The sequence below is a fragment of the Ranitomeya variabilis genome, chromosome 5, assembly GCF_051348905.1.
Source record: "Ranitomeya variabilis isolate aRanVar5 chromosome 5, aRanVar5.hap1, whole genome shotgun sequence".
Taxonomy (NCBI): domain Eukaryota; kingdom Metazoa; phylum Chordata; class Amphibia; order Anura; family Dendrobatidae; genus Ranitomeya; species Ranitomeya variabilis.
Window position 1 is genome coordinate 407367204 of NC_135236.1, and position 13995 is coordinate 407381198.

At 47.3% G+C, this 13995-nt stretch overlaps 1 protein-coding gene across 1 annotated transcript in view; it reads right to left on the reverse strand.

The window, feature by feature from the left end:
- PUS7L (pseudouridine synthase 7 like) overlaps nt 1-13995 on the reverse strand; it is a 55221-nt gene that overhangs the window by 41017 nt on the left and 209 nt on the right. The window lies entirely within an intron of this gene.

Genomic DNA, 13995 nt, shown 5'->3' on the forward strand with positions numbered 1-13995 from the left:
CTGGATAAGGTTTGATAGAATGAGCCCAGGACGCGGTTTCATGAGCCTGGGACAAGTATGCTAACTGACACAGAAAGTTTTGTGATCTGTATGGTGTTGCTGGGTCTGTTTGCGTGCATAATAGCACTTAAGTACGTTCTGCACGTTAGGAAGAACGGAGCAGACAAGCCTTTCAATATTTTAGCTCCCTAGGAGAGAAGGCAACGAGACATCACCATAGAGTAAGTGATTGTCCAAACGTCACCTGGGGTAGAAATAGCTAATATTGAAGAGAAAAATGGGAAATAAACAGACAAAAACCGTCTTAGGACAAGTGGAAGCAGCAGATATCATACAGGAAAGATGTGGAAAGATAGTCAGAAGGCAGATTAGGAGGGTAAGAGAAAAATTGGGAATTTCAGAAGCACTTATGTTCAGTACAGAATGGGAAAAACTGAGTAAAGAACGAGGTGGAATTATCAAAGACAACGGGTGGGAAGAAATCATACATTGTATGATAGAGGTCTCAAAAACAGCTAAAGAGGAGAATTGGAAGTACGATCCAGACACTTCCAAATGGATCATGGGGAAGGGAAAAAGTTGTGACATAATCCCGCCACCTTACCTAGATCCAAAAGCCCAATCATTTGTACCATCTGGAAGAGCAGAAGGAGGAAAACAATTTCCAGCCTTGTATCCCAATCTTGGTGGGGTAGGAGGATGGGAATGTTCACACTGTGGACAACAAAATCCAGATTGGAGAAATGATTGCCTAGCCTGTGGTACACCTAGATATGGCGCTGTACTTGCCCCTGTTAGGGTAGTACCAAGACCCTTTAGGGAACCTGGTGCTGACGGGGTAATGGGAACTAGATATCATCAGACCCGACAGTATTTTCCATGGTCTCCAGCCGAGGGTATGTCCCTCCTGCATAATGCGCCTGATCCCACTCAATATCCTATCCGATTTGCACAATACATACAACAAATCATGCAGACTCATGCTGGGGTCTGGGCGGACGGGGAAGAATTATGTAGAATGAAAATGTCCCCCGGACTTTTTCAGGAATTATTGACACACCTACAGCCCAATAGACCAGTGGCAGAAGGGGGTGCCTTACAGACAGAAGCATCAGGTACCCAGTTCACAGAGGCATTAATAATTTTCATGAGAGGAAAACAGAGGGAAAGGGGGTCTACAGGTGTGATTATGCAGAAATTTGGGCAAAGTATTGAAGAATATAGTCAAGAACTAGAAAATAGCTTTAGGGATGAAGGATTGGATTTGACTGATGCTTCAGTAAGGAGACTTTTTACAAAACAATTAATAGAGGGGCTAGATCCGAAAATCAGAGAAAAATTTAAATCCTCTACTCCAGATTGGAGAACAATTGAACAACCAAATATTGTGAAACAACGATGTTTAGGAATAGCCATGGATATGAGAGAGAATCGTAAGCCTGTTAGAATAGCACAAGCTAATACAGGAGGAAGAGTGAGACACGATTTTCCTTGCCACTACTGTAAAAAGCCAGGTCATTTTCAAAGAGAGTGCAGGAAGAAGTTGGCAGATATAAAGTCAGGCAAATTTGTTCCCAGAAATAACCCTCCCCAAACGGACAACCAGCAGAAATCTACCATCATAGACGGTCCCATACCAGATTCAGATTGACTCGATGTGTTACAAACTTCCCTACCAGCTAGAAGACCTATGATACAGGTGAATGTGGGGGGGAGAGAGATTCCATTTTTGATAGATACAGGTGCAACTTCCTCAATTTTGAATCAAGATTTTCTTCCGAATCCGGAAGATATTTCAGAACAAACAACTTTTGCTGAGGGTTATGATGGGGTAATTCGAACACTGCCATATACTGTGCCCCTAGAGGTCTCATTAGGACCTAAATGTTTTGCATCCAGATTTTTGTATGCCAGAGGTGCCCCAACATGTCTGTTAGGAACTGATGTACTAAAGAAATTAGAAGCTAACATCAATTTTAGGGAAGATGGCACAGTTATGCTGACTATCCCTGATGATGCAGAATCATTAGAACAATATGTCAGAATTCAGGCTTTTGAGGATTATACTGAAGAAAAAGAGTACACTACAGATCTAGACCTCTCAATGATCCCAGAAACACTGTGGGCACAGGGTGACACTGATGTGGGATTATTGCATATTTCTCCTGTAAAATTATCTGTGCAACCAGGAACTGTTCTCCCACAGCTCAGACAATACCCTGTGAGTGCCCAGCAGGAATTAGCGATTACAAAACAGATAGAGGGATATAGAGAGAAAGGAGTTTTGGTAGAGATACAATCACCTGCTAACACTCCTCTGTATCCAGTCAAGAAGAGAACTCTTGATAAGGGTTCTATGCCCAAATATCGTATGGTACATGATCTAAGAGAAATAAACAAAGTTCTAGATCCAATCACCCCAGTTGTACCCAATCCTCATACGTTACTATCACAGATACCAGCCAGTTCTCAAGTGTTTACTGTAATAGATCTTTCAAATGCATTTTTCTCGGTTCCTTTACACCAAGATAGTTGGCATTTGTTTGCATTTACATTTAAGGGCAAACAGTTGGCGTGGACACGCCTTCCACAGGGAATGATACACTCCCCTACTCTTTATTCAAATGCTCTACAAACAGTTCTTCAGAGGTTTGAACCTGAACCACAGGTAGTAATTTTACAGTATGTGGATGACATACTACTTTGCTGCCCAGATCTAGAAACCGCAGAAAGGTCCACTGTAAGTTTACTATGTTTTCTAGAAAAAGAAGGGTGTAAAGTGAATAGACAAAAGCTACAAGTTTGTCAGACCAAAGTGGTCTTTCTAGGTCATTGCATTTCTCAAGGTAAAAAGCATCTTACGCCTCAAAGAACTGAAGCAATAAGACAGATGAATGAGCCTAGAAATCATAAACAGCTACGAGCATTTTTAGGAATAGTGTCTCATTGTAGACAATGGATTATACATGCCAGTCAACTAATGCAATCACTGTATGACTGTGTAAAAAGTGAACCTTATTTGTTGACAAAAGAAGGTCAGATTTCGTTCCAACAATTAAAAGATGCCCTTGTTTCAGCTCCAGCGTTAGGGCTACCAGACTACACCAAACCATTTCAGCTTATGGCTGCAGAAGTTGATTCTCATGCTACAGGAGTTCTTACCCAGAAGCATGCAGGGAAACACAGACCAATTGCATATCTTTCAGCAAGGTTAGATCCCGTAGCTAGAGCAGCGCCAACCTGTGTACGTGTAGTTGTTGCTGTCTCACTATTGTTGGACAAAGCATCAGAAATTGTCCTAGAGTATCCACTCACAGTTCAAACTACGCATGATGTTTATGGGATATTAAACCAGGTCCAACCAAAACACATTTCCATGGCCAGACATTTGCGGCTACAGTGTTCTTTGCTGCTCCCCTCTACTATCACATTTGCAAGGCTTCAGACTCTTAATTTAGCAACACTGCTACCTCTCGAGTCTGAAGGGGGGAATAAGGACACTGATCCACACGCAAATTTTTTCCCTACAGACACACATGATTGTACAGAGCTCATTTTACAAGAAACGGCAGGCTTACCCAATGTATCCGAAACACCACTTCAAAATCCAGATTTAGAGCTGTTTATAGACGGTAGTAGGTTTGCAGATGACACAGGTAACTTCCATACAGGGTATGCAGTTGTGTCAGAATCTGAAACTCTCAAAGCAGAACCACTTCTACCAAAACAGTCTGCACAAGAAGCAGAACTAACAGCATTGATCGAAGCGCTAAAAATAGCTGAGAATCAGACAGCTAATATATACACTGATTCTAGGTATGCACATGGTATTGTGTTTGACTTTGGAGTAATCTGGAGAGCTAGAGGTTACATGACAGCATCAGGACAACCTGTAAAACATGCTTCTTTGATCAAACAGATCTTAGAGGCTGCACAAGAAACAAAAGAAGTAGCAGTAATTAAGGTAGCTGCACATGTGAGACTCGACACTAGGGAATTTAGGGGAAATGATAGGGCTGACAAAGCAGCCAAAGCAGCAGCGGTCAAACCCTTACAACAGGTTCATACTGTAAATCCCACAGAAAATACTGAAGATAGACTGAGACAAGCACAGGAAGATGCAGGAGAAGAGGAGAGGGACAGGTGGAAAAAGGAAGGGGCAGAAGAACAAGCGGGAATTTGGAAGAAAGATGGACTAATATGTCTACCTAGAGCCTGGTACCCGATTGTAGTTGGTGGACTACACCACCCTACTCATGTGTCTGCAAATGCAATGACACTACTGGCAAAGCAAGTCTGGTTGGCTCCAGGTTTTGGCAACTACGCAAGAGACTATTGTGCTGCATGCGTTATATGCCTGGCACATAATCCCGGACAGACAACAAAGACCCCTATGAAGCACCACGTCCGACCTCTCTATCCGTTTCAGCGATTACAAATAGACTTTATCCAGCTGCCAAAAAGTAATGGGTATGAGTATGTGTTGGTGTGTGTGGACATGTTCTCAGGGTGGCCAGAGGCCTATCCAGTTCGGAAGGCTTCAGCTAAAAACACTGCTGTAAAGCTAGTTGCCGAACTGATACCCCGTTACGGTCTCCCTGAAGTGATCGAGTCAGATAGGGGTACTCATTTCACTGGAGAAATATTTCAAAATGTACTGAAAATGTTGGGTGTTGAAAGTCAGTTACACACTCCGTACCATCCTCAAAGTTCTGGTAAGGTGGAACGCATGAATGGAACTTTAAAATTAAAAATACAGAAAGCCATGGCTGAAACAGGAAAGCCTTGGACAGAATGCCTTCCACTGGCCCTTTACTCAATACGCAATACCCCAAGGGGTAAGACTAAACTGTCTCCATATGAAATTTTGTTTGGCAGGACTGCCAATTTAGGATGTTATTTTCCACAGCAGCTTGTGTTAAATATTGAGTCATTGACTTCTTATGTGCAAAATCTTCAGAAACAATTAACTAAGGTGCATGCACAAGTTTTTGCTTCCCTTCCAGATCCTGACAACACAGAAGGAAGTCACAAGTTGGAACCAGGTGATCAAGTCTATGTAAAAAGACACACCAGAAAGGCTCTAGAACCAAGGTTTGACGGACCCTTCCAAGTCCTGTTGACAACACCTACATCAGTCAAGCTTGAAGGAAAGGCATCATGGATACATGCAAGCCATTGCAAAAAAAGCAGTATAAACTCATGATATTGATGTTAATAATGATAACCTCAACGGAGGCATGGGATAGACTGAATTCTCTAGCCCCTTTGAACAATAGATTCGTACAACATCATAAAAAATTAGTGCATGACTTGTTAAACAATACACAAACCCTGACAGATTGTTGGATCTGTACCCATTCACCGGTATCAGCCACAAGTATACCTTTTCTAGCAGTTCCCGTATCAGCAGAAGAAATATTCGCTTGGCCTAATTGTTCAGACAACCTGGCCAACAACCAAACTGGTAATGCTAGGCTGTGGAATACTACAATCGCCATACCAATTGTGGGATGGGTAGAATTTCCTTGGTGGCAGGGTAATCTCTCAGGGACTGGTACACATCTACAATATTTGGCCTATAAGGGTGGGGCCTGGGTACCTAGGAATAAGACTGGATTAACTAATTTAGGACAGGTCCCCACAGAAAATCTACAGCTCAGTTTCAGTACAACCGCCGATCCCTCTGATGCTTTCAAACCTGTAGTATTGGAAAGATACATACACAATAGAAATTGGGAACATTCTGAGTTGTTCCCTCAAGGTAATGCAAGCGATTGTACAAGCAAACCGGGGAACCTGGTTTGTAATGAATCTGATGAGTATGTCAATGGAATGCCTGTATGTGGAAATCCCGCAGCCGGGTACTGTAGCCCCTTGGGACAAAAACCCTCTTGGTGTATGCTTCAGGATGTATCTAGATTTGTGGATTTGGCTCACAGATTGGTATTGCAGCACTCAGCTCTATGGGATCTGCCTGAAGGTACATTTTGGATATGCGGAGAAGGAGCATATAAATGGCTTCCCGTAGGTATAAAGGGTACTTGTACATTAGGACGCCTAACCCCAGCTACATTCATAATTTCAAATAAACAAGTGAATATGCAAGCCGTGCCCAAGCACACACTATATAAAAGAGCTGCAGATAACTCACCACGTCCCTCGGGGAGGCCACATATAGTACAAATGGGAATTCCTAACAAAATTGCTAGTACCATTTTTATTTATCCTATGTTAACACAAATGTGGGATAAATTAGTTAGAGCCACGGATTATTTAGATGATCAGATCTGGGATATATTGGATATACTAAACACTAGTATAGCTGTACAGAATCAGCTTATAATAGTCGTCAACCAACATACCCTGGTATTGGATTACCTAACTGCCTGACAAGGGGGTATGTGTCAAATCATCGGACCCACCTGCTGTCATTATATAGACCCGAATAGTACTATGAGTATGACATTTAAATTAAAGGACGTACAACGACTCAGAGATCAGTATGACAAAGATAATGACCAGAATAAGGATAGCTGGTGGTCAGATACCTTTTCTTTTCTTAACCCAGCCAACTGGTTCAGAGGAATCGGTGGGTGGGTTGCTGGGATTATGCAGAGCATAATACATATAGTTATGATTATTGTAGTCATATACGTACTATTCCAGATTGTGCTCAAGGGTATCTCAGTATGCACAGATAAACTTTGTGTAATAGATGCAAGAGTATAAATTTTTTTTTTTTTTTTTTTCTTTATTCTTATGTTATCCTCTAGTGATTCTAATTAATATTACCGTACTAATTTTTGTTTTTATATTTTAGTATACTGCTAAAGAAGAAAATAATTTGCGATAGAAGAATTAATACTAGATTTGATTCTCTTATTAATAATATAAGTGTGTGCATGTGTAATACCAAAAATAAAGGCTTTGTCTTTGGCCCTGTGGTAATAAAAAAAGAATATGTCAAAGGGGGGAATTGTGGAGATCAGACTGAAAGAATCCATTGTGTCTTTCTCCTGAGACATCTGGCTTATATCAGGAAACTTAAGCAAAGTTGACATTTCCTTTTATGGACGCATTCCTTCTTGATATGGTAACCTTTTACCTACATACCAGAAGCTGTACCTTATCTCTAGTATAGACTGTTTTTGTAAAAGGATGTGAAATATGAGCGCTTGTGCGCATGTCTGTAAATGTATGACTCTTTTCTATATAAAGGAGGGGTAGAGTCCAGTGAGTCAGACGTGCTCCTGGGCTTCCCCTGTATATGATCACACAACCTTTTGTGCTGCGTGTCATTTCACTCGGATCCCTACCTCTAGTAAGCCAGGGACTGAGAAGGACTTAACACTGTTATTTTGTTGCCGGCTGTCTACTAATAAATCCATCCTTTCTGAGAGAACAACATTGTGGACTTGTTGAGTGCCGAAGGTTATTCTCCTAGTATATTTGATTTGTCTCTGAAAGTAAATTACTAAGGCCACGCTCACACTATCAGTATTTGGTCAGTATTTTACCTCAGTATTTATCAACCAAAACCAGGAGTGGGTGATAAATACAGAAGTGGTGCATATGTCTCTATTACACTTTTCCACTAATTGTTCCACTCCTGGTTTTAGGTTACAAATACTGAGGTAAAATACTGACCAAATACTGAATGTGTGAACGTGGCCTTAGCCAAGGTATGGTATAGGTACTCAGTGCAACTCAGCTCTTTTCCCTGACATCACCTACAGTGCACAGACCAAACAACTTGCCTCAGATAGACATGCACACACTAGACACGTGCGACACACTGTGAACACTCGATGGCGCCACACTACAAGGAAGCTATTTCTTAGCAGCATACTGTATATACTGACAAGATTTTGTTCTACAATCTGATCAGTGAATAAGATATTTAATATTGGAGCAAGCCCCTTAACGCTCCCGGCCGTGTTCTCTCCCACAGAACATATCCATGGACCATCAGCATCGGAGGTATATACTGCTGTAGTAACACTGCCAAAAAGGTGCAGGGAGGCTGCAAAGGGGGAAATTCGCACCTACCTCTGCAACATAAACCCACAGCTCCTCTCACTTTACGCAGCAGATATATTGTGCAGCATGTGCATGACATTTCTTAAAATCTCACCCACGTCACTAGCACTGTAAAATGCAGCGGATTTTTTGCAAGTGAATATACAGTGGAAAATCTGTTGCGTTTTTAAAAGCTCTGTGGGGAACCCGTCACCTTCAGAAACATTACAGATTCAGTGGTCTTCTGCAGGCAGGTCCTGTCTGGTGGACTTACTGGAGCAGCAGCTACAGGGAGAAAATGTTGTTTTTATTCTCCCCAGAGCTGCACACTTCTAGTCCTAGGGGCAGTGTAGGTAGCGGTTATAATCACTCACTATACAGTGACTGCACTGACCTCACACCCCGGCACAGTGACTGACAGACTGCTCTGCACACACACACACATACTACCGACAGCAGAATGTCAGTCAGTGAGTGATTACAGCCGCGCTCACAGTATAGTGACCAGTGACTAACCTCTCGCTGCACCGCCCTCATGACTGTAACCACTCATTGCACCACCCCCGAGACTGTAAGCACTGCCTGCACTACTATTGACTGTAACTGCTCCCCGCACCGCCCCGTAACTGTAAAAGATCTCCACACTGCCCCATGACTGTATCCAATCCCTGTACCGCTCCTGTGACTATAACTGCTTCCTGTACCACCCCCTTGATTGTAACAGCTCCCTTCACCACCCCCGTGACTGCAACTGATCTCTGCATCAGCCCCCTGACTGTAACCACTCCTTTTGACGGTAACCACTTTCTGCACCACCCGTGACTGTAACTGCTCCTTGTAGGGCCCAGTGACTGTAACCAATCCTTGTACCGCCTCCGTGACTATAACTGCTCCCTTCACCACCCCGTGACTGTAACCGCTCCCTGCTCTGCCACAGTGATTGTAACAGCTCTCTGCATCTAATTTAGTACTTTGAAATAAAACTGTGTTATATCGCAAGTAGTAGCCTTCTTTATAGCCGTATCTGAAAATTAGTGTTAAAAACTTTTCAATACAACCGCCTGAGTGACTGTAACCGATCCCCATACCCCCCATTGACTATAACCACTCCCTGCACCAGCCCCATGACTGTAACCGCTCCTCTTGACTGTAACCGCTCCCTGCACCTTTCTCCGTGACTGTAGCCGCTCCATGCACTGTCCCGGTGACTGTAAGCGCTCCCTGCACTGCTCCTGTGACACCCCAGGAATCCGGTTGTCACAGTGGTATTGCCTTCCTCACGGGCAGGGTGATGCTATCCCTGGAAGCGAGAACGATCCCCTTAACAGGTAACACGTACATACAACACTGTTCTGACTCCAGGCCAGAAGGGGTAGCTCTAGGCCCGGTTTGAGGGTAGCTTCCTTATATATTCTGGCTGGAGGAGGAGTTAGCAGTCAGTCTGTAGGAGACAGTGAGGGGAGAAGGAGCACAGGAGCAGAGAGAAACTGGAGTGGAGCTGCGAGTGGGCTCCCTCCAGGTTCAAGTGCAAGAAACCGGAGGCCAGAAGTCCGAGGTTGTGGGGGTAACTGTATGCCCCACAGCAGAAACCGGCCAGGAGATTCTAAGTCTCCTGGCCACAGTTACACCTGAAGGCACAGCAGCAGATTAGAGCCAGGAGTCACCACGAGAAGGGACACCTGTAAAAAGGCTCGAGATGCCTGCCATGCGGGTAGTGTCCACCTAAGAGGACAGAGTGAGTGATGACCTTGTATGAAGCCTCAAGCAGCAAGGGACTGAGAACACAGAAAGGAAGGCTTCCAACCCCACCTGGCTAGGAGGATTCTGAATCGCTTCCAGGCTGCCCGGATTCCAAAGAGCACCTGTAACCTGTGTACCTGAACGTCATCACAGTAAAAGGTAAAGAGACTTCAACTTTGTGTCCTCCAGTTCTTTCCTGCATTTCACCATCTATCATCCTTACCAACTGCACCTGGAGCCCTGGGGACTAAGCTCTACCTGTGGGGAGATATACCACCTCTGCTGCAATACCATCAGCTCCAGTGGACCCCTTTAAGCAACGTCGGCCATCCCTGGCCGAGTACCACAGGTGGTGTCACGAACATTACTACTCTTCAGACTTTATTCCCCATTACACTTTAAACTCCTGTTATTGGACGCCCAGGGCCACCGACTGAGTTACTGCCACTGTGACACATCCCTTTAAGAACCGGCCCGGTTCTGAGTACCCCAGCGTCCTAGCGGGCGCTCCACTCCCCTCGACTGTATTCAATCCGCACACCTTCCCTGTGACTGTAACCGATCCCTGTACCGTCCCCGAGACCATACCCGCTCATTGCACCGCCCTGAGACTGTAACTGGTCCCTGCAGCGGCCCCATGACTGTAACCGCTCCCTGCACCGTCTCAGTGACTGTAGCCGCTCCATGCACTGTCCCGGTGACTGTAAGCGCTCCCTGCACCGCTCCTGTGACACCCCAGGAATCCGGTTGTCACAGTGGTATTGCCTTCCTCACGGGCAGGGTGATGTTATCCCTGGAAGCGAGAACGATCCCCTTAACAGGTAACACGTACATACAACACTGTTCTGACTCCAGGCCAGAATGGGGAGCTCTAGACCCGGTTTGAGGGTAGCTTCCTTATATATTCTGGCTGGAGGAGGAGTTAGCAGTCAGTCTGTAGGAGACAGTGAGGAGAGAAAGAGCACAGGAGGAGAGAGAAACTGGAGTGGAGCTGCGAGTGGGCTCCGTCCAGGTTCAAGTGCAAGAAACCAGAGGCCGGAAGTCCGAGGTTGTGGGGGTAACTGTATGCCCCACAGCAGAAACCGGCCAGGAGATTCCAAGTCTGCCATGCGGGTAGTGTCCACCTAAGAGGACAGAGTGAGTGATGACCTGGTATGAAGCCTCAAGCAGCAAGGGACTGAGAACACAGAAAGGAAGGCTTCCAATCCCACCTGGCTAGGAGGATTCTGAATCGCTTCTAGGCTGCCCGGATTCCAAAGAGCACCTGTAACCTGTGTACCTGAACGTCATCAGAGTAAAAGGTAAAGAGACTTCAACTTTGTGTCCTCCAGTTCTTTCCTGCATTTCACCATCTATCATCCTTACCAACTGCACCTGGAGCCCTGGGGACTAAGCTCTACCTGTGGGGAGATATACCACCTCTGCTGCAATACCATCAGCTCCAGTGGACCCCTTTAAGCAGCGTCGGCCATCCCTGGCCGAGTACCACAGGTGGTGTCACGAACATTACTACTCTTCAGACTTTATTCCCCATTACACTTTAAACTCCTTTTATTGGACGCCCAGGGCCACCGACTGACTGCAACCGCTTCCTGCACTGCCCCCAGTGACTGTAACCGCATCTTGCACTGTCCCCGTGACTGTAACCGATCCCTGCACTGGTCCCGTGGCCGTTACCAATCCCCTTGACTGTAACTGATCCCTTCCCGACACCATGACTGTAACCAATCCCAGGACTACCCTCATGACTGTAACAGCTCCCTGCATCTCCCGTGACTGTAACTTCTCCCTGCATCTCCCCTGTGACTGTAACCGCTCCCTGCATCTCCCCTGTGACTGTAACCGCTCCCTGCATCTCCCGTGACTGTAACCGCTCCCTGCATCTCCCGTGACTGTAACCGCTCCCTGCATCTCCCCTGTGACTGTAACCGCTCCCTGCATCTCCCATGTGACTGTAACCGCTCCCTGCTATCCCGTGACTGTAACCGTTCCCTGCATCTCCCGTGACTGTAACCGCTCCCTGCATCTCCCCTGTGACTGTAACCGCTCCCTGCATCTCCCCTGTGACTGTAACCGCTCCCTGCATCTCCCCTGTGACTGTAACCGCTCCCTGCATCTCCCCTGTGACTGTAACCGCTCCCTGCATCTCCTGTGACGGTAACCGCTCCCTGCATCTCCTGTGACGGTAACCGCTCCCTGCATCTCCTGTGACGGTAACCGCTCCCTGCATCTCCTGTGACGGTAAGCGCTCCCTGCATCTCCTGTGACGGTAACCGCTCCCTGCATCTCCTGTGACGGTAACCGCTCCCTGCATCTCCTGTGACTGTAACCGCTCCCTGCATCTCCTGTGACTGTAACCGCTCCCTGCATCTCCTGTGACGGTAACCGCTCCCTGCATCTCCTGTGACGGTAACCGCTCCCTGCATCTCCTGTGACGGTAACAGCTCCCTGCATCTCCTGTGACGGTAACTGCTCCCTGCATCTCCTGTGACGGTAACCGCTCCCTGCATCTCCTGTGACGGTAACCGCTCCCTGCATCTCCTGTGACGGTAACCGCTCCCTGCATCTCCTGTGACGGTAACCGCTCCCTGCATCTCCTGTGACGGTAACCGCTCCCTGCATCTCCTGTGAAGGTAACCGCTCCCTGCATCTCCTGTGACGGTAACAGCTCCCTGCATCTCCTGTGACGGTAACCGCTCCCTGCATCTCCTGTGACGGTAACTGCTCCCTGCATCTCCTGTGACGGTAACAGCTCCCTGCATCTCCTGTGACGGTAACCGCTCCCTGCATCTCCTGTGACGGTAACCGCTCCCTGCATCTCCTGTGACGGTAACCGCTCCCTGCATCTCCTGTGACGGTAACCGCTCCCTGCATCTCCTGTGACGGTAACCGCTCCCTGCATCTCCTGTGATGGTAACCGCTCCCTGCATCTCCTGTGACGGTAACAGCTCCCTGCATCTCCTGTGACGGTAACCGCTCCCTGCATCTCCTGTGACGGTAACCGCTCCCTGCATCTCCTGTGACGGTAACCGCTCCCTGCATCTCCTGTGACGGTAACCGCTCCCTGCATCTCCTGTGACGGTAACCGCTCCCTGCATCTCCTGTGAAGGTAACCGCTCCCTGCATCTCCTGTGACGGTAACCGCTCCCTGCATCTCCTGTGACGGTAACCGCTCCCTGCATCTCCTGTGACGGTAACAGCTCCCTGCATCTCCTGTGACGGTAACCGCTCCCTGCATCTCCTGTGAAGGTAACCGCTCCCTGCATCTCCTGTGACGGTAACCGCTCCCTGCATCTCCTGTGACGGTAACCGCTCCCTGCATCTCCTGTGAAGGTAACCGCTCCCTGCATCTCCTGTGACGGTAACCGCTCCCTGCATCTCCTGTGAAGGTAACCGCTCCCTGCATCTTCTGTGACGGTAACCGCTCCCTGCATCTCCTGTGATGGTAACCGCTCCCTGCATCTCTCCCCTGTGACTGTAACCGCTCCCTGCATCTCTCCCCTGTGACTGTAACCGCTCCCTGCATCTCCCGTGACTGTAACCGCTCCCTGCATCTCCCGTGACTGTAACCGCTCCCTGCATCTCCCGTGACTGTAACCGCTCCCTGCATCTCCCGTGACTGTAACCGCTCCCTGCATCTCCCCTGTGACTGTAACCGCTCCCTGCATCTCCCGTGACTGTAACCGCTCCCTGCATCTCCCGTGACTGTAACCGCTCCCTGCATCTCCTGTGACGGTAACCGCTCCCTGCATCTCCCATGACTGTAACCGCTCCCTGCATCTCCCCTGTGACTGTAACCGCTCCCTGCATCTCCCCTGTGACTGTAACCGCTCCCTGCATCTCCCGTGACTTTAACCATCTCTGCACCGTTGATGTCACATGGACAGCGCTGCAGCCAATGACTAGGCTGAGGGGCTCTGCTTGTGTAGACTACTTCAGCTGTTGACCTCAGTGATCGGCTGCAGTGCTGTCTACGTGACATTACTGCTGCAGCCAAACAACTGAGGCCGGGGCATTAGTGGAGATGGTACATAAAGCTCAGTGGTTTTTTTATCATAATAGTTTTCCTTTAACGTCCCCGCCGATGGCCACATCCATGGGCACACTGGCCAGCGCAGTGACAAGCTGCGGTACAAGCGCTGACCCATAGAGATGACTGCTGACGAGGACTGGATTAGTCCAGACTCCAAACCAATAAAGTGTGTAACCTTGAACCCTCAGTGTAATAGTCAC